The sequence below is a fragment of the Chrysemys picta genome, chromosome 6 (genome assembly GCF_011386835.1).
Source record: "Chrysemys picta bellii isolate R12L10 chromosome 6, ASM1138683v2, whole genome shotgun sequence".
Lineage (NCBI taxonomy): Eukaryota > Metazoa > Chordata > Testudines > Emydidae > Chrysemys > Chrysemys picta.
The window spans coordinates 58,801,306-58,822,753 of NC_088796.1; the positions used below are offsets into that span (position 1 = coordinate 58,801,306).

The window sequence follows — 21,448 nt, forward strand, 5'->3', positions numbered from 1 at the left end:
GCAAGAGCCAGGTGACCTGCTCTTGGTCTCAATCATGTTGAGCCTGAAGATTAGATCACTAAGTACAGGAATGGGAGGGATGGGAAAGAATTCAGTAGCTGTTAGGAGAAAGGGGACCAGGTTCTGCCAAAGCTCCTGTCATCTACTCTCTTTTCATCTCAGCAATCTAGTCCACAGATTCAGGATGAGAGAGCCCAAGAGCAAGCATGCTATTTGGCCTATCACACAGTAAATTTTTGACTAGTCGAAGTGACCAACAACCTAGAAAAGGCTCTCTGTTCTTATTACCACTGTCCTGGGTTGTCCAGTCCTCCAAGTACATTTCTTGTAATGTTCATCTTACAGCCTACATGAAAGTTAACTAACACATAAGGATCAAGTCTTGCAGAATTGTATAGCCAATCCTTGGATAAGAGGCCCCCAGCAGCCATTTAGTGAAACTGACATTATCCTTTAACTTTTCTGCTGATCGAAGAGAACAAAGAGCTTACAAAATTAAAAAAAGAAAATGAATCCAATCAATTGTATTGCCACTCCCGGTGTGGAACAGCTATGTGTAGAAGTATCAAAGCCATGGCTAGCAGCATCAATTTGATACCTCTGTGGCTCCTGTACACAGCTTACCAATAACAGAACAGAAGTTGCACTGATGTGATCTGCATAAGTTTCACACTACTGTTCGTTTGCCTCTCAACAGGAAACTGAAACAGAAGTCCTGCTAGTTTTACTTCTGCTTCTTTCTGTGAAGAACAGCTGTTTTAGAGGCAGGGCATGATGTAGAGACTAAAAAGTGAAGAGAAATTTTTTTAGAAAGATGAATCACTACAACTGTGACTGTTCAAAGCAAGATTTGTCACTATCATATCCTGCATCAGGCCACTGTACCATTGGCTGGGCTAGTGTAAACCAAAAATATTGGTGTTCTAGCTTCCCCATTGCTGTTGGCGCTCCCAGCACAATTCTACAGTGCTCCTACAATCCCTTTGTCAACCAGTGCGTAATGTCAGGTATCTCCTGTGCTTGTCTGATTACTTACTTGTTTTGAGCTACCGCAGCTTGTGTGATTTTATGCCCATGAACTTTCTATTTTATAACAATACAACTGCCAAGTAATTTTACAAAATAAAAAATAGCATGTACAATGAGAAATATTACTTCATACTCTATATTTTGAGAAAAATAATGCATCATCTTTCAAAATAGGGCTAGCTAATTCTAAAAATCCCTGCTTCAGGGACCTGGGCTGCACACTGCATGATGCACAATGCAGTTATTGCAACAGCGATGGTACATTTTGTGTCGATATTTTGAAATAGGATGGTTAGTGCGGACTGAAAAAAGGTGCAAGTGCAACCCTCTAGTACAGCAAGGCTTTGGATGTATACACCTAGTACCTCTTTCTGAAATTAAAGAAAAAACTCAGAATACCTCCCAGGTATACGACGAGCTTATTTATTTCATCAACGTATAAAAGCATGTATTTACAAAACGTTAAACTACAATACAAACCTACAGTACTATAGGGGTTGGAGTGAAGAAAGTAACATTCGCCATTAAAAACCTCTGCATGTGGAAGAAGTATTGCCATTATTACTCCTTTGGGGGACAGGGAACAATAACCATTAATACTGACAAGTATTACTCTGATGGGAAAAAAGGACAATAGCTATTATTACTCACTGGGGAGGGGAAGAACAGGCCAAAATTTACCAGTAGGTGGCAAAAGGGATTGGCAATAATTCACCAGGGAGTAAGAAATTATTATTACTGTCATCAGGGAGAGTAAAGAAGCAGCATTGACCCTATGATTCATATTACTCAATGGGGAGGAAGAAGAGAAGACAATAATCAGTATTACTCTCAGGGAGAGGCACTGGCAATCGTGACTCGCTTGTGTTCTCTCTCTTCAGAGAGCGAGAGAGAGACCCTGGCCATTGTGATTCTCGCTTGCTGGGGGGGGAGGGGAGGCTCTGACACACTGCTTTCAGTTCTATGGGTAAAGAAGGGAGTTAAGCTACAGTTACTGCTCCATGGGTGGAGAGGAGGATCTGCGCATCTTCTCTATCCATGACTGGGGCATGACTTTTTTGACTCTGTCTGGATGGGAAAGAGCAAAGATGTCCAGTAATGTCAAACAACAGACCCATATGACAATAAACAAGTTCCTCAGAATCAAAGATGCTTAAAAAAATAAGTCTCTAGCCCTTATAGTTGTGAAGAAAATCTTCCAAATATGAACTAAGGATAAATCAATTGAAAACTGAAGCTGTGTAATCTTCCTGAGTCTGCAAACAGACTAAACAGCTCTGTAAGTTGATAACTGTCTCCACTCAACTCAAATGAGTGTTAACTCTTAAGGCCTGATCTACACACAGTTTGTGTCAGTTATGGTATGATTTTTTACCAATATAGTTAAACCAGTACAGCCCTTCAAGTGGATGCAGCTGTAATGGTATAAATGTGACTTACACCAGTATAACTCATTATCCTTACTGTACAGGAACAGATATATACCAGTACAGAGCACATTTACACTGTATAACGATAACCACGCTGGGGAAGAAGAGTGGCTTTCAATACTCTGGTATAGTTAAAGCAATACAACTTTTGTTTGCAAACAAAACCTAAGTCTAATAACAACATTTTGAGAACATCATTTTCCAAATGTTAACTGCACAACTGTTTGATTTATATGGACAATTATTGAAATTAGCATCTAAGTGAGAGCAGAAAGAAGCTGGGCTGTAGAACAACCTGTCATCAATTTTTCCCTCACAGATTGAAATTGCTTCAATACATTGCTACCTTTACAAAAGGCTCACTCTTGCAAATGGGTAAGAATGTGAGGAGTCCCCTACAAACTAACAGCGTTGCTCATGTGGTTAAGTATTTGCAGTGTCAGGCCCCATATGTATAGCTACAACATAAGGAGCATATTCTACCCTTAATCTCTGTACAAACTTGGACCATAAATTCTTCAGGGCAGGACCAATGAGGAGTCCGGTGGCACCTTAAAGACTAACAGATTTATTTGGGCATGAGCTTTCGTGGGTAAAAAAAACACTTCTTCAGAGCAGCGTCTATTACATGTTTGTTACATGTTAGTGCCATGACTAGCACAACAGGACCCTGGCCCCTAGGCACTACCACAATGCAAATAAGAAATAATAAGCCTCCCTCCATCATCGGGAAGTCTGGGGACACATGCAACCCAAGGACCATAACATTCCAGGAATAAGTTTGACACTTAGACATTCGACCTCTCTGGGAAAGGTCTGGCTACTTTGACTTCCCCTATAGGGCGCGGGAAGCCTCCGGGGGCGAGGGACACTATGACCATGTAGGTGTGTAGGGAGGGAGAGGGGAATTCGGGCCCTCTCCAGGGTAGGACGGGGCGGGGGCTCTCTCTGGTGCATGCGGGGGAGGCTCTGGGCAATGTAACAATCTTGGAGAGGGAGCCGGGCTCGCTCTGCTGGGAGATGGAATGAGACACCCCCCAGTGTGACACTATCAGCCGGGGGCGCCGGGTGTAGAGCGGCGGAGGGAACTGGAGCCCGACTCCCCAGGGCAGGCTGCGCCACAGGCTCTCGCTGGTGAGGGGCGGCCCTGGCCACTGAACGATCTGGCACCCGGTGCCCCGCGCAGGGGAGTCGCTGTCACTAACGGGGGGGTGGGGGAGCTGTTGATCTGTGGTTCCAGCAGCAGCGCGGGGACGCGGCAAGAACACATTCCCCACGCCCCCCACGACGGAGCGCCACGTACCTGGTGCCCCTTGTCCCGCAAAGGCCGGGCGGGGCGGGGCGGGGCGAGGCGCCGTTACCGGGACACGCGCCACCTCTCCTTGCTGTTTCCTCTCCGCGATTCACGGCGCCGCTGCCAATTTCGAGTTCTACTTCCGGGGTCTGTGGATATGACGTCATCGCGCACAGACGCAGCAAGGAACCCGGAAGTGGAGCTTCTCGCCCTTACGCTTCTGAGCTGCCTCTGCGTCATAGGGGAGAGGGGCGGGGCTTGCTCGGGGAATCTGGGAGGGGTGGGGCCCCTCTTGCGCGCAGCGGGTGAGGGGCGGTGCCTCAGGGCTGGCGGGGTCGTCTGGTCGCAGTCCCAGCTCTTTGCGGGCTTCGGCTCTTGCCACCTTCGTACGAGAAGATGCCATTTTAGGGGTCTGATCGAGGCAACCTACCGGAATCTCAATGAAACTATTGCAGGAGCCAGTGAAATCAGAGGTTCAGACAGAGTGCGCTGGGCGGGTTCAAGCGTGGTCACCCAGAGACTGGCCCTTGAGGACAATCAGCCAGTCACCCCCCAGAGCTGAGGCATCAAAATGGTTTGGCTGCTCTTAGATGACAGAAATACCCATGAGCAATCAGAGCAGGGCTGAGCGCCTTAGCCTTTAGGCATAAATTTGAGTTTAATAATTATACTCCACATCAGTACATAGCCACTATATGAACTTCATACCCTCATAGCTCAATGCCTGTACTTTGACCCATCAATCTTTTACGCCCAATCGGGGATATTGCAGATTATGTATTCCTTATGCCACCTGATTTTAAATCAAACTTTGCATCCTCGATAATCTGTACATTATTCCCTGATAACCAGAAACTTCTATGCTCAAACTCTGTTCACTATTTTTTTTTAACATCTTAATAAAATTTTTAAGTGGTGCCTCAGGGTCTCAAACACCATCCGATGGTCCAGGGACATCTACACCGAACACATCACCAGCCTCCGACAGCACCAGGAGGCGTGAGCCAGAGCGACATTGTGAATCGACTATGAGAAAGGGACTGAGAGACTCTTTCTGTTGGACCATATGAACTGGAACCATAAACTCACTGAAGGTTAAATCTCACCAAATGAGGGTCAATCCATCCTAATCATCGTATCCACTCATTATACTCCACACCTCAACATAGCCATTATATGAACAACATACCTTCATATCTCAATGTCTGTACTTTGACCCGTTAACCTTTTACCCCAATTGGGGATATTGCAGATATGTATTCCTTATGCCATCCAATCTTAAACCAAATTTGATAATATGTACATTATTCCCTGATAACCAGAAACTTCTACGCTTAAACTCTGTACCGTTCACTTTTTTTTTAAACATCTTAATAACATTTTTTGAACCATATGAAAATTTAAATATGGCCATTTTCCCCTGTCAGTAATGCACAGCACATGTCAGAGGGATGCAGTCAGTCAGGGCCTTGCCCAGGAAATGGGACTTGTCACATTTATTCCATGGGTCCTTCCACTTGAATGTTCTGAGTCATGTCACAGTGGGATGGAAGCCGCTGAGGAGCACCAGAGTTTACAATCTCCGTAGAGACCTGTGCTGAGGCTGTGCATGCTGCAGGGATGGAGTTTACATTTGTGTGTCCAGTGTTACAGCATATAAATCAAATGGATTGTGTTTTAAATTATAGGCAGTGATGGGAAGTATTTTCAGTTGCGTGTATCTTTGTCAAACTTTAACTGGTTGGGATGAAGTTTTATATGCCAGGGATCTGTCTCAGGCTGAATTTTCTCTCTCTCTTTAAGTGAGATATATATAAATATATATTTTAAGTAAATATATATTTTAAACTGTATATATATATATATATTTAGAGTTCTAGAAGCTGGAAAGGCAATTATATATCCACCACAAAAGGAAGTGAGAGCTGTTACTCATGTATTCACTGATAATAAAAGTGTCACCAAAGAGAGAGAGAAACATCTCTTTGAGGCTCCATATTATCCTGTGCAATATATAGGGGATTATCTTTTTGAGGTAAGTAAAATAAATATTCTTAACTGAAATTAATGCTTCATTAATAGTGTGTTGTTTATTGATTAGAACATACTGCAACTCTGACAAAAGTGAAAGGGATGCTATCAACTTTTTTTTTAAATGCGCTATTTTTTTTAAAAATTCTGATCACCTTTTAAATAGCATGTGCTAACTTTTTGGGGAGGGGGGTTAAGCGTCATTGAGAAGATTGTGTATAGCCAGGTTTTCTGTTCTGCTTTTGGTTGGGTCGGATAGCAACACCACCAAGCACCCTCTTTCTCTGTGCACACACCTGCCTACTATCTCTTCAATTGCGGCTTATTCACTGCTGTTACTTGTAAACATACTGTTAGAGCTACAGGTCATTTCCAATATCCAGGTAAATGAAGAATATGGTGTTTTGCTCATATTAAAAAAAAATTCTGGTGACCTGTTCTTTGAACAGCTCTGGCCCTCCATGCTTAAAATTTGACCAGGGAATATCCATTGCATTGGGGGTATGCTATTTGTTCCCCTGTGAAAATGTGGCAAAGTTATAAGCGTTTGAAAAATTGCAGTATGCAGAGACTTGCTAGACCTTCACTACTAAAATCTCTGAAGAACCCATCCTCACTGAGCATGCATAAGCCTCTCACATCTCCTAGTGCTGACCAGACTGCACATGCACCATCCCCACTGAGCAGCTGGGCATGCTTCTTGCAGCACAGGGCTAAAGGGGTAAAACTGGCTTTCCACTGTAACAGCTACTCCAGGGAAAGGTGGAGTCGGGCACTGGAACTGAGTGTACTAGGGAGCATTTTAGTGTGCACAGACCAAGGCCTGGTCTACACTGGGGGGCGGGATCAACCTAAGAAACACAACTTCAGCTACAAGAATAGCGTAGCTGAAGTCAACGTATCTTAGGTCAACTTACCTCGCATCCTCACGGCATGGGGTCGACTTCTGCCACTCCCCCCATCGACTCTGCTTCCGCTTCTTGCCGCGGTGGAGTACAGGAGTCGACGGCAGAGCGACTGGGGATCGATCGGTAGACATACCCCAAGATGCAACACCTCAGGTAGACGTACCCCAAGATGCAACACCTCAGGTAGACGTACCCCAAGATGCAACACATTAGTGCACTTTAGAAATTACACTCCTGTAGTGTGCATTGCTACAGTGTGTAGAAAAGTCCAAAGACTAGCTTAGCTCAAGTGGTCTTAGAACACTGGGAACCATAGAGTGAATGGTCTGCTGGCTGCTACCAGTATTCTAAACACCAGATGATTATACCTGGTTGGAAAAGGTTAGACAATTTCCATAATGCCTTTAAATCATCCTGTTATGCCTATGAGTTACTACTAACCTAGTCCTCTGTCAGGTTACTCCAGAACAGCAGGTGGGCTTACCATGTGTACTGTAATACCCAATCACAGCATCGTAAATTCTGATTGTAATTTCCATGTGAAGTTCATGTAGTCTGGCTTTTGACAGTTTGAAATCAACCATTTACAATTACTTTCTCTTGTAGTTGTGTGCATCTTCTGTACTGTGACGGGTTGGATCACAGAAACCCCCTTGGGAGCTGCCACCAGATGTGCAAAGACTACCCCTGCTTCTGTTTTCCCTGCCAGCTCAGGACTCCAGCACCCTGTCTTGCTGAGCCAGACACTCCCGTTTGGCTCCAGACACAGACCCAGGGTCTGAATCACTTGTCCCAAAGCTGCAAGTTTACCCGAAAACAGCTCACAGTAGTGCGCTTGTCTTTAGCACTCAGATGCCCAACTCCCAATGGGGTCTAAACCCAAATAAATCCATTTTGCCCTGTATAAAGCTTATGCAGGGCAAACTCATAAATTGTTCGCCCTCTATAACACTGATAGAGAGATATACACAGTTGTTTGCTCCCCCAGGTATTAATACATACTCTGAGTAAATTACTAAATAAAAAGTGATTTTATTAAATACGGACAGTAGGATTTAAGTGGTTCTAAGTAGTAACAGACAGAGCAAAGTAAGTCACCAAGCAAAATAAAATAAAATGCGCAAATCTATGCCTAATCAAACTAAATACAGATAATCTCACCCTCAGAGATGTTTCAGGAAGTTTTTCTCAGACTGGACACCTTCCAGGCCTGGGCACAATTCTTTCCCCTGGTACAGCTCTTGTTGCAGCTCAGGTGGTAGCTAGGGGATTCTTCATGATGGCTCCTCTCTCTCTCTGTTCTCTTCCCCCCTTTATATATCTTTTGCATAAGGCGGGAACTCTTTGTCTCTCTGGGTTTCCACCCCCCCTCACTGGAAAAGCACTAGGTTAAAGATGGATTCCAGTTCAGGTGCCATGATCACATGTCACTGCAAGACTTCATTACTCACTTGCCAGCACACACACATACAGGAAGACTCACAGGTAAATACAGCCATCTGCAGACAATGGGAGTCATCAAGATTCCAAACCATCCTTAATGGCCCACACTTGACATAATTACAATAGGCCCTCAGAGTTATGTTTTATATTTCTAGTTTTAGATACAAGAGTGGTACATTTATACAAATCAGATGATCACACTCAGTAGATTATAAGCTTTGTAATGATACCTTACAAGAGACCTTTTGCGTGAGGCATATCCCAGTTACTTACATTCACTTATTACCGTATTTTCTCTAAAACTATCTCAGTTACATTATATTGACTTATTATCAAGTTTTTATAAAACCATATAGACTGCACAACGTCACACCCTCCTCCTGAACTTACTGCCAGAGACTTGGACACTGACCATGGCGGAGGCAGTATACCTAAAATTCATTTTTGGGCTCCCCTATGGGGCAGACACTCCTGTGTCCCCCAAAAGGGAAAGAGACCCTGACCCAGCTGTAGGCTCACAGCTTCCAGCTATGAGGGACCTTTCGCTGGCCAGCAAAATCCCCCCCCCTTTCACTCAGGTTGGGTTTGCTTCCAGCTAGAGTCCTTGGGGTTTGTTCCCACCGCAGCAGTCACCAGGACCCCAACTTCCAGCTCCAGGATACATGTCTCTGTGCACCTCTTCCACTCCATTACAGCCAGGTCATGCTTCTGGGTCTTAATTGCTTTGTCTCTTAAGTCCAGGCTGGTGGGCAGCCTTTTCTTTTTCCAGGTCAGGCTTTCCCCAGGCAAATTGTACATCAATTTCCATTTGTCTTCCCTTGAGACCATCACTTGATGAGCTGGGATACCACAGAGAACACCCTCCTGCCAGAACAGGCACCCCTCCACTCCTGTCTTGCTAAATTAGACACCCCAGTCAGCTTCAGCACAGACAGAGGTTGGGCCACACCCATCTGCAGTTCACTGAAACTGAGATGCACTCAGCTCAGGGGCTTCTTAGTTAACAGAGACATTCCCAGCGCCCATTGTTCAGTCTTTCTGGGCAATTTGCAACTTGTGTAGTTTTAGCTTCTTTTGATCTTCATTCTTACTTATTTTGCTTCCTTTTCTGTCCCTACTTCCCTTTCCCGAAATAAGCAAACAGAAAATAAGAAACCAGTAACCACTTTGTCTGTTCTCCAGCCACCACACTTAAAACTCACTTAAAATCACTACCAGTATCTCAAAGCAATCAGCTGTGCACAGATCCTGCCGACTACGCCACTGTGACGGGTTGGATCACAGAAACCCCCTTGGGAGCTGCCACCAGATGTGCAAAGACTACCCCTGCTTCTGTTTTCCCTGCCAGCTCAGGACTCCAGCACCCTGTCTTGCTGAGCCAGACACTCCCGTTTGGCTCCAGACACAGACCCAGGGTCTGAATCACTTGTCCCAAAGCTGCAAGTTTACCCGAAAACAGCTCACAGTAGTGCGCTTGTCTTTAGCACTCAGATGCCCAACTCCCAATGGGGTCTAAACCCAAATAAATCCATTTTGCCCTGTATAAAGCTTATGCAGGGCAAACTCATAAATTGTTCGCCCTCTATAACACTGATAGAGAGATATACACAGTTGTTTGCTCCCCCAGGTATTAATACATACTCTGAGTAAATTACTAAATAAAAAGTGATTTTATTAAATACGGACAGTAGGATTTAAGTGGTTCTAAGTAGTAACAGACAGAGCAAAGTAAGTCACCAAGCAAAATAAAATAAAATGCGCAAATCTATGCCTAATCAAACTAAATACAGATAATCTCACCCTCAGAGATGTTTCAGGAAGTTTTTCTCAGACTGGACACCTTCCAGGCCTGGGCACAATTCTTTCCCCTGGTACAGCTCTTGTTGCAGCTCAGGTGGTAGCTAGGGGATTCTTCATGATGGCTCCTCTCTCTCTCTGTTCTCTTCCCCCCTTTATATATCTTTTGCATAAGGCGGGAACTCTTTGTCTCTCTGGGTTTCCACCCCCCCTCACTGGAAAAGCACTAGGTTAAAGATGGATTCCAGTTCAGGTGCCATGATCACATGTCACTGCAAGACTTCATTACTCACTTGCCAGCACACACACATACAGGAAGACTCACAGGTAAATACAGCCATCTGCAGACAATGGGAGTCATCAAGATTCCAAACCATCCTTAATGGCCCACACTTGACATAATTACAATAGGCCCTCAGAGTTATGTTTTATATTTCTAGTTTTAGATACAAGAGTGGTACATTTATACAAATCAGATGATCACACTCAGTAGATTATAAGCTTTGTAATGATACCTTACAAGAGACCTTTTGCGTGAGGCATATCCCAGTTACTTACATTCACTTATTACCGTATTTTCTCTAAAACTATCTCAGTTACATTATATTGACTTATTATCAAGTTTTTATAAAACCATATAGACTGCACAACGTCACACTGATTGTAATTTCCATGTGAAGTTCATGTAGTCTGGCTTTTGACAGTTTGAAATCAACCATTTACAATTACTTTCTCTTGTAGTTGTGTGCATCTTCTGTAAGCCAGGGGTGAATGTACTGGGGAAAAAAGAGGGAGTATAACTGCAGAATGCAAACATTTTTCTACAGTTCCTATGGTTTCCCCATTATCTCTGTTTAGACTGTAGTGGGTTTCTATGGAAATGCTTTGGCATACAGTACTAGATTTTAGTTTGTTTGTATTGATTTTATTTATACTGATCTCCTGTTTTACAATCTGATTGCTAAAGCATCAAACGGTATGAAGAAGCTGAAATGTAAAGCAAGGTAGGTTCTACAATTAGTCTGGGATATTTGGTATGATAGAAGGCTCCTCTTTTTCTTTTCCTTTTTTATTTTTTTAAGACTTCCCCCCTCACAATTAAAACTTTATCTCCTCCAGCTGACTCACAGGAGGTGGGCAGCATGACCTTAGCAAGTAGGATGGCTAGTAAAATCAAACAAGATTACTCTCACAAGCTGTAGTTAAATCCTCCAATCATTCAGCAGTGGTAGAACACTATAATCCTTCCTTCAGAGGTATGTGCATTTGGGCTTTAGTGTGGGATCATCCTATGTACTAAGCACCCTCAGTTCCCAAACAAGATAATTGGCTGTTGAGAGCACCTCACATAGTGGTTAGCACTTTGCAGCAGCAGGCCCTTAGTCTCTAAGTATACCAACATCAAACACTTTAAATTTATTTTATATGGGCCTGATATTTATTTGCACCACTGTCCCTTTACACCACTCTAGCAGTGTAAAGGGGCTTGAAAATGAGGGTAAGGAAACTGAACAGTTTAACCCACATTTTGGACTCTTTGCACTGCTAGGGAAGTGCAAAGGCGTCTTAGTCCAAACAAGAATCAGACCCATGAATTTATTAAACTTCTACACTGTGCCCTATTACATATCTCAGGTGACGAGTTGAGGAAGAATACCCAATCCGTTCTGTCAGACAGTTAAATTCAGGAACTCCAGTGAGTCACATCAGCTCTTTAAATGTTAGATCCCATTGTATGATTACACAATTCATTTTTGCAAGGCTACATGAAGTTTCAGTGGACCTTTTGGTATTGGAGTTGAAACATTTATGACATTAACATTCTTCCCATTGGAGAAAAGGAAGACTGTTGCTATATAAAGCTTAGGGATATCTTTTGAGTTTCATTGAGAAATATTGCTAAGTCAAGTCACAAAATAGCTTTTTCATAGAGGATGGAGAGGTACTTAGATTTAATTAACTTTATAGTACTTATCACCATGTGGATAGGCATTTTGTTACAAAAACTAAAATAAAACAAAAATAACTTACATATGCTACCCACAGTAGGTGGATCAAATAATACTTAAATGACCACAACTGAAGTTGTCATCATCCTACATTGGCAGATCAGCTGTTTGAAGGGGTCTAATCCAGAGCAACGACCAAAGCCACACCAGAAAACAAAATAAAACCAAAATCTAACTCTGACGGGTTGTTCCCCTCAATCCAGGGTGCCACCTGGTATACTGGGGTCTCACTGAGCCCACCCGTTCCACCAGCCTGGGCTCCCTCATGCTGTCCTGCTATGTCAGGCCCTCAAGCCTTCTCCAGCACACACACACACAAGTAGGGACACACCCCGCTGCAAAAAGTTACACAGACACTGAGATCAACTTTATGTGGGAAGACTCAGCTCGGGGATTGCCCAGCACTCAAGTGCACACCTCCTTTGGGATTCAAACCCAAAATTATATTGTCTTGCGCTGCACAGAGATCTATACAGCGTAAGCTCAGGAAATCTGCTCCTCCCTCAGTGTGGAGACAGATATGCACAGCTTTCTCCCCCCCACCCCCCAGTTATGAATTACATAAACTGGTTTTAGAATAAACAAAAAACAAGTTTATTAACTACAAAAGGTAGATTTTAAGTGATTATAAGGGATAGCAAACAGATTATTGAGCAAATAAAACAAAACATGCAAACTAAGCTTATTACACTAAATTTACTTGTTAATAGTAGCAAATTCTCATCCTAAATATTGTTTTATGCAGGTTGCAGATTTTTTTGAAGGTAACTGCACTGCTTGAAGCTCAAGTCTCCAGGTATTCCTTTCACAGGCTAGACTTTTCTCGCCTGGGGTCAGCCCCTGCCCCCCGTCCCCAGCTTAGTTCCTTTGTTTCTTCAGGTGCTTTCAGCAGTCTTCCTTCTTGAGCTGGGAGACAGTGGACAAGAACCTAGATTAACTCATTCCCCAGCCTTAAATAGGATTTGCATATGGCAGGAATCCTTTGTTTCCCAGTTTGACCCCCACCCCCTCTTAATGGAAAAACACTAGAAGTACAAGATGGTGTCTAGTACCAAGTGACATGATCACCTGACCCTGCAGTGTCAGAGCAGCATCCCAGGAAACTTCTCAGGAAGGAGGGATATTAGTATCTTCAAAGACCTATTGTCCTTCCTAATGGCTCCTCCAGGCTGATTGCCTACTGTCTGGTGGGCGTTCCCCAGGTGCAAGAACTTTGTAATTGATACATAGTCCATATTTCTAACTTCAGCTACAGAAATGATACATGCATACAAATAGGATAATCACATTCAGTAAATCATAACCTTTCCAATGATACCTCACATGACCCATCTTGCATAAAACATATCTTAGTTATGCCATATTCATATCATAACAATATTTCTATGAAGAATATGGGGCATAATATCACACTAACAAAATAAGTGAGCCTGATGTCTGTCCTAAAGTTCATCAAATTGAGGTCTTGCCAAGTGCCAAAAAGAGCAAATTCCAAAGGCAAAAGCCTTTAACCATGAATGCCTCGCTGCCTGGGCTGAAGAATTACTATTTCTCCTCCCATCTTTGTCTACCTCATCTACATAGATTGTAAACTGTTTGGGGCAGGGACTGTCTCTTTTGTATGCTTTTGTACAATGCCTAGCACAATGAGAACCAAGTTACAGTTGGGATCACTAGACACTACTACCACTACCAATAATAATGATTTTACTTTATTGATATTGAAAGTTTAGAAACTAGTTGCTTAACACTCCAGAATCCTAGAAAAATGAAACAACTCTGACATGTCCAGTACCTTCCAAATAGCCTAGTTTGTAAACCATGGAGGCTCAAACAAAATCATGAATGGCTATATAGTTGGAAAATACCTATTCTGTGATAAGTTTGGATAGAAACAGAATCTCTCTCAATAGTGTTGATCAGGACCTTGGATAGTTGTCTCAAACAAAGAAAGCTCCAACTTTCTGGATGATCATTTGTCTGGAGAGCAGAGCAGGCCTATTGATTGGCACAATGCATTTGGGTTGAATTAATGCAACCACTTCAGTCAAAAAGTGAATGTTTTCTATTATGGTATCTGTGGGGCAAGTATGGAACATTAGGAGGCATTAACTGGAATAAGGAAACCAGAAAATAGATTGTAAACTGAAATCTGTTTGAAGTAATATCAGTGACCTAATCCTTCTCTATCTCTGCAGAAACTTTCATAGCAAACATTTAGCCCTCCGCTTCCAGAAGTTACTATATACCTGTATGTAGGATTCTGGCCAAGATAATTTCATTCTCAAAGCCACATCAGCTTACCACAGAAGTAATCAGCTTACTACACTATAAACCAGTCAAAAAATCATCTTACTATTTCAACCTCCTTGTGAAGAAAACATGCCTGCCTTGTTCCTCATTCTCCTTTTCATTCTCTAGAGGGAGCATAATCTTAATCTATATAATAAATAAATAAATAATGTCCACTACACAGCAGTAATGGAAGAAAACAATAAAGTTGCCAGGATACTGGGAACAGCTACATTATGCTCTTTTGAATATAGATAAAACTGATAGACGAGAGAGTGCCTATTACCTTTCTTGAACCATAACTTTGCAACCATAACTTGAGTTTTATATGCATTATGAACTCTAGATTCTCTAAGATCCTGTGGCATATTACTTAATTGATAGGTGTGTACATAGATGGCTGAAAATTGGGAATATAGAGATGGAGAGGTTACTCACCTCCTGCATTAACTGGAATTCTTTGAGCCGTGTCCCCCCATGGGTACTCCACTTCAGGGGCAGCTGCACCTTTGATTGGAGATTTTAGTAGCAGTGCCCATTCGGCCCATGCATGCACCACACACATCCTCATACCTTGAGATAAAGCTATATAAGGTTGCGTGGGCGAACTGCCCTTAGTTTCCTCTCTACTTCAAAGACCCACAAGGGAGATTCTGAAGCAAAAGGAGAAGGAGGGCAAGTAGCAGACGGACCCACCCACAGGGACAGTGTTGCTGTGGATGTTCCACTTCAGGCGACTCCCGAGCAGTACCCCCATTAAGGAGGTAGGAGGTCCAGAGCAGAGTCCAATACAGAAGAGAGAACTGCATTGCCTACAGCAGCATCAGATCTTGCCACAGGTACCAAGGCATAATGATTAGAAAAAATATAAGCAAGTTGCCACTCTACAGCTGTCTACAATTGGTACATTTTTAAGTAAACATATAGATAGTGCTCTTGAGGAATGTGCAGTCATTCTCGAAGAGGGCTGAATGGAAGTTCTGTAGTAACGAAATCTTAATAAAACTGGAGATCCATTTTGATAACTTCTGTTTCAACATTACTAAACCCTTGCTTTTGTCCACAATGGATAGGTAGTCTTGGAGATCTTCTAAGTGGCTTGGTCCTAGCTAGGTAGAAGGCTAATGCCTGACATGTAGGACACAGAATATGGCTTCTTGAGTAGGACACCTTAAGTAAAAATCTTGGATGTGCCTGTAGCGACACATTCTCTCTGGTGAATACAATAAATGGCAGAGACCTGCCATTAAGGCCTTCAATTCTCTCACTCTTCAGCAGAAGTGATTGCCACCAGGAAGGCTGTCTTCATTGATAAATCTAATAAAGAACATATAACTAGTGTCTCAAAAGAGTGTTTCATAAGGCAATTAAGCACTAGGTTCAAGTCTCAGTGCTCTGATCTGTGGAGAGATATTTGATAAATCTCGTAGGAATCTTGCCGTAGTTGGGTAAGCAAAGATTGGGGGCGGAAAACACCTTATGGACGTGTGAAAAGCCGTTATTGCTGCAAAGTGAACCCTAACAGAATTCACAGAAACACTCGATGTTTTCAATTCCAATGGGAATCCAATACTGTGGGACAAGAAGAGCGAGTCAGTGAAATGACATGACTGTTACACCAAAGATGATGATAATTCCATTTCTGGACGTAAGTATTTCTTGTAGATTCTATTCTACTATTTAATAAAGTGTGTTGTACTTCTGATGAACGAAATCTCACTATTCCTGAGAGCCCTTGAGGGACCATGTTTGGAGCCTCTGAACCTGCAGGTTGAAGTGAAGTGTTCAACTGGTATCCTGGGTCAATAGACAAGGACTGATCAAAAACCTCCAAGAAGGACAAGAGATGAGTCTGATCAAATAAGGATACCAGACCTTTCTTGGCCATGGTGGTGCAATCAATATTACTCTGGCTCAGTCTTGTTGAGAACCATTAATGATAACAGTGTCAGTGGTTATGCATAGAGAAATCCTTCTATCCACAAGATGAGGAACATGTCTCCTATGGATTGGGGATCGAGACTCCTTCTGGAGCAATACCTCATGCATTTTGCATTGACTGCTGCGGCAAACAGATTGACCTCCCGGAACGTTCAGGCTAAGACTATTTTGGGGAGGGTTCTGGAGTTCAGTTCCCATTTGTAATTTAGGAAGAAACGTCTGCTGAGGTCTGTCAGGGTGTTCAGAATACTTGGGAGGTAAGAAGCTGAGATGACTTTGTGGTTGGCTATTTAACAACCAGAGTTTTATTACTTCATCACAGAGAGATGGGGAATGTGCATATCCCTGACAATTGATATAATACCTGCAAGCCACACAGTTTGTTATCTTTACTAACTTCAGTTTGATTAGCAGTAGAAAGAATAGGAAAGCATTTTTGACAGCTCTCTATTCCAAAAGATACCTTGCGCCCCACCCCCACCCCAGCCCAAAGTGAAGCATCTGATGCTATCACTACAACAGGGGGAATCTGCAAGAATGAAACGCCTGTGCAGGTTTCGGTCGGGTCCTTCCACCAGTTGAGTGATTGTAGAACCTACTAAGGAACAGACAGTAATCTACCTAGACTGTGTGTGCTTGGTTTGTAAAATTTTCAAAGCCATCCTCGTAGATCTTAGAGGTGTTATCTGGAATGCTAAACTGGCAAGCTGATGTCTCCCAGCAGTGTTGCTTGTGGACTGCCCTGAATTTTTGAGATGAGATTTGCTAGTGCAAGAAATCTGCTGTCACTGCATCCAGGGAAGCTCCAATGAAATCTAGATTTTGTAGTGGAGTCAAAACAGACTTTGAGGTTGATTTGAAGGCCCAGGCTGTGAAAAAGGGAAGGTGATCTTTACTAATGTCAATATTTCCTGATATGATCCGCCCCTGATCAACTAATCATCAAAGTCCAGGAAAACTATTATACCCAAACAGCATAGGTGAGCGGCAACTACGACCAGAATCTTTGAAAATACAGTATCCTCAGTGCTGAAGAGAGGCCAAAAGAGAGCACCCTGTATTGGTAGTGCTTGTTGTTTATTAGAAAATATGAAACCTCCTATGGTGACAATGACATAAAAATATGAATCTTGTAGGTCAAGAGTCATGAACCAATCTCCAACTTCTAATGAAGGAATTATTGCTGCAAGGGTCACCATCCTGAATTTTTGTTTGTTTAGAGACTTGAGGTTTAAAATTAGCCTCCACCCTCCATTCTTTTTGGGAATCAGAAACTACTTTGAATAGAATAGAATCCCCTTCCTTTTCACTGGAACTGGTTCTATTGCTCCTAAATATAAAAGACAGGCCACCTCTTGCTCAAGCAATTAATCATGAGAGGGGTCCCTGCAGAGGGATGTGGAGGGGGAATGACTGGGAGGGATAGATATGAAATGGATAGTGTAACTAGATGTTATGGCTTCCAAAACCCATTAGTCTGATGTTATATGCTCCCATGCATCCTGAAAATGGGAAAGGCAGCATCCAAAATGAGGGAGAAGAGGTAAGATTTTGCAGCTGTAAGACCCTGTCGATTGTATGGTTAAGACTCTCAACCAAGCTATCAAAACTCTCACTTAGAGGACCTGGATGGCTGAAAAATGTAGCTGTAGTAGAAGGAGGTTTCTTTTGAGTATCTTAGTCTCTTGGCGGGGGTTCAGAGGATCTAGACTATGATATGTTGAATATGGGGCTTTGTGCCATCTGAGACATACTAAATCTCTATTTATTTACAAGAGTATAAATCCCTAGGGATCACAGCATGACTCTCGAGTCCTTTAAGGTGTGGAGAGATTCATCTATTGAGTCAGCAAAGAGCTTGTGACTGCCAAAGGGGAGGTCTTTGGCAGTTTTCTGAACTTTTCTTGGAAAGCCTAACAGCTGCATCCAAGATGCTTGTCTCATGTTCACTGCTTGTGAAAATAGACCCTGGTGCATCATCCGCCACATCCAAGGAGGCCTGGAGTGATCCCTTTGCTGACCACCCTTGTATAATGGACCTAAGCTGGTCCTGATGTTCTTCTGGCAGATGCTCCATAAAATAATTGAATTTGTTATAGTTTAAAATGTCATATTTGACCATGAGTGCCTGATGGTTTGCTATTTTGAATTGAATGACCAAAACGATTGAGCCTCTTGTGGGTCCTTACTGTACAGGTAGACTTTGAGCTATGTTGTCTGCCTTGTTCATTAATCACCTCCCCTACTAGGAAATTTGAAGCTGGGTGAGCAAATAGGAACTCCAGGTCCCTAGCTGGAACATAATACTTTTTATCCACCCTCTTGCAGGTAGGCAGTGAGGTAGCTGGAGTTTGCAAGCTACCTTAATGGACTCCATAACAGCTTCATTGACCAGAATGGCAATCTTCATAGAGGTTGACGTATGTAAAATATCTAGGAGTTTATGGTGGGACGCTTGAACCTCATCTAAGGAAATCTCCTATGATTACAACAAGGAAGCTAATCTGAACCCTCTCCAATTTATCAACAATTGTAGATACCAAAACTAGACACAGTATTCCCGTAGCGGTCACTAATGCCAAATACAGAGGTAATATACTCTCCCTACTCCTACTCGAGATTCCCTAGTTTATATATCCAAGGATTGCATTAGCCCTCTTCGCCCCTGATTGCCCATCATGACCTTCCACCCCCACCCACCTATCGAGTCTTTTTCCAGAGTCACAGGGTACATCTACACTGCAAAAACAAAAAGAACCAACCACCCTGCAGCAATCAACTGACTTGGACTTGCAGGGCTCATGCTATAGGGCTAAAAATAGCAGTGGAGACATTCCTTCTTGGGCTGGAGCCTGGGCTCTGAGACCTTCCCTGGGTTTCAGAGCCCAGGCTCCAGCCCAAGCAGGAATGTTTGCACTACTATTTTTAGCCCTGTAGCATGAGCCAGAGTCAGTTGACCAGAGCTCTGAGACTTGCTGCAGCGGGTTTATTTTGGTTTTTAGTTTTTTTTTTTCAGTGTAGACATACTCACTGTTTTCTAGGATAGAGTACCCCACTCTGTTAGTATGAACTACATTCTTTGTTCTTAGACATATGATTTTACCTTTTGCTATATTAAAACACACATTGCTTGCACCAATTTTCCAACTAATCCAGATCGCTCTGTATCAGTGACTTGTCCTCTTCATTATTTACCACTTTCCCAATCTTTATATCAGCCACAAACTTTATCAGTGATGATTTTAATGTCTTCTTCCAGGTGATTGATAGAAATATTAAATGGTATACAGCTAGGCTAGTGTGGCCCTCCCTCACAGTCAGTCACCGAGGGAGGCCATGTCCCTTTGCTGTCATGCCCCAGGAACAACACTCTAAAAAAATGGGGAAGTTAGCAGTTGCTAGGGCTCAAACCCTTTGGCGGGGTAAAGCAGTGAATAGTTCAGGAGCCCAAGCCCGCAGGCAGGGCATGGCACCAAGCAGTCTAAGGCTCCAACGCTCAGGCAGGGTAGAGCAGTGCCACCTATGACCCCAAGCCCTCTGGTGCGGTAGAACACCAAGTAGTCTAGGGGCTCGAGCAAAGGGTGAGCACCAAGCAGTCTAGTGTCCTTGCTTGGCAGACAGTAGACTAACATAGGCCTCCTGACCTAAGGTGGGGAGGCTGCCACCCTAGGTGTAGGGGGGAGGGGGCCCCGCACAACTCCACCGGGTCCTAGCCCAGGGCCCTAAGAGTGGCAGAGTGGTCTGCCATTGGGTCAGCAGAGATCTAGCAGTAACACGCTGACCTACAGTCAGCAGCAATGTAGCCAGACAGCAGTCGGCTGCCCCGGGCTACTTCCTACCCTCCACTAAGGGTGTACCTGAACCCCAGGGTCATCTTCCATCTTCCTGGGGTACACTGACTGTGGTAATCCCAGCAGCAACTCTGCGTCAGGCGTGTCTGGCAGTTCTGGTAGCTTGGGTCATCCTCAGGACAGCAGAAGTCTTCCTCAGGCTCTGGCTCCAGCAGTGAGCTGGAAGCATCTGTCTCCCTTGGTGGCTCCAGCTCAACTGAGCTATAGGGCCCACCTCTAATACTTCCTGTTCCTGTCCAATCCTTCTGCTTCCAGCAAGTTGGCCAAAACTTTCCTGATTCCACCTACCAGGGGGCATCTGGCTCCCTCACTGTCAGTTTCTGAGGGAGGCTACACTCCTTTGCTACAACATCCAAGACAAGATCCGTGCAGAATCCCACTAGAGATCAGGGCCAGCTCCAGGCACCAGCGTACCAAGCATGTGCTTGGGGCGGCACCTGGAGGGGGGCGGTATGGTGCGGCGCTCCGGCCACCGGGGAGAGTGGGGCCGCAACTGGGCTCGCCGCCCTCCCCCGGCACTCCGGCCGGCCGGGGAGAGCGGAGCCCCAGCCGGGCTCTCCGCCCTCCTCCCAGCGCTCCAGTTTTAAAATATAATAAACAGAAAATGTAAATGACATCAGACTGCCCTACTGATCACCAGATATTTAAGGCATTGATTCTGCAAGGTACTTATGAATATGTGTAACTTTAATCTTGTGAATAGTCCTACTGAGATCAATGAGACTACACACATGCTTAATTTACATACATACTTAAGTACCTTTGAATTAGAGTTTAAAGGAGTTTCTTGAAACCAGAAGAACAGAACTTTTTAAAATACTAAGGTATATTTTTACATAGACCATGCATATATTTTCCATTTAAATTTCAATAGCTTTCATATTTCATGCAAGTAAAAATCATAATGGTTCAGACACAATGTGGCAAAACACATTGAGGTTTTCTTTTTCTTTTCATGACAATTAATGCTAAATTAAAATAAAAAGGTGTCTATATCCTTCCCAAGGATTAAAATAAACATATCCTACGGAAAATAGGGGGCAAGTCCTTGGATGTCACTGTGGGGCAGAGAGTACAGTTCAGGGTCTGTGTGCAAAAGTGGCTTAAAACTCACCTTTGCTTTCTCCTAATCCTGCTGATGCTTCAAGCAGGGGACTGGCCCTATACAGTATCAGCATTCTGTGACAGATGCATTGACATATCCCAGGCAACAAAGGTTCCAAGGAGGTGAAAACACTTTCCTATCATGTTAAGATAACTCAGATGAGTTAGCCCATCAAGACAGGGCTAAGTTAGTTGTACCCAACAGAAGTGTAACCCTTTGTCATAGGATCACCATGTTGGAGTGAACCCTCATGGTGTGGCATGGTACTCCAGTTGCCCTACCCTTGGTTTTCCCTTCTCAGATTCCTCAAGAATACTT

The 21,448-nt window shown here is 43.5% G+C and overlaps 1 protein-coding gene across 8 annotated transcripts in view; it reads right to left on the reverse strand.

Annotated features, from left to right (window-relative positions):
* The window catches only part of ARB2A (ARB2 cotranscriptional regulator A), a 352,291-nt gene extending 348,373 nt beyond the window's left edge, over positions 1-3,918 (reverse strand). For 5 of the 8 annotated variants that reach the window (XM_065599203.1, XM_042855843.2, XM_042855847.2 and 2 more), the window contains exon 1: positions 3,763-3,912. The gene's annotated coding sequence lies outside the window, so the exon portion shown is untranslated. Of the gene's footprint in view, positions 1-3,762 lie in introns of all 8 variants that reach the window. The other 3 variants (XM_065599204.1, XM_065599199.1, XM_042855842.2) reach the window with 2 other exon arrangements.
* Between the last annotated feature and the right edge of the window lie 17,530 nt (positions 3,919-21,448).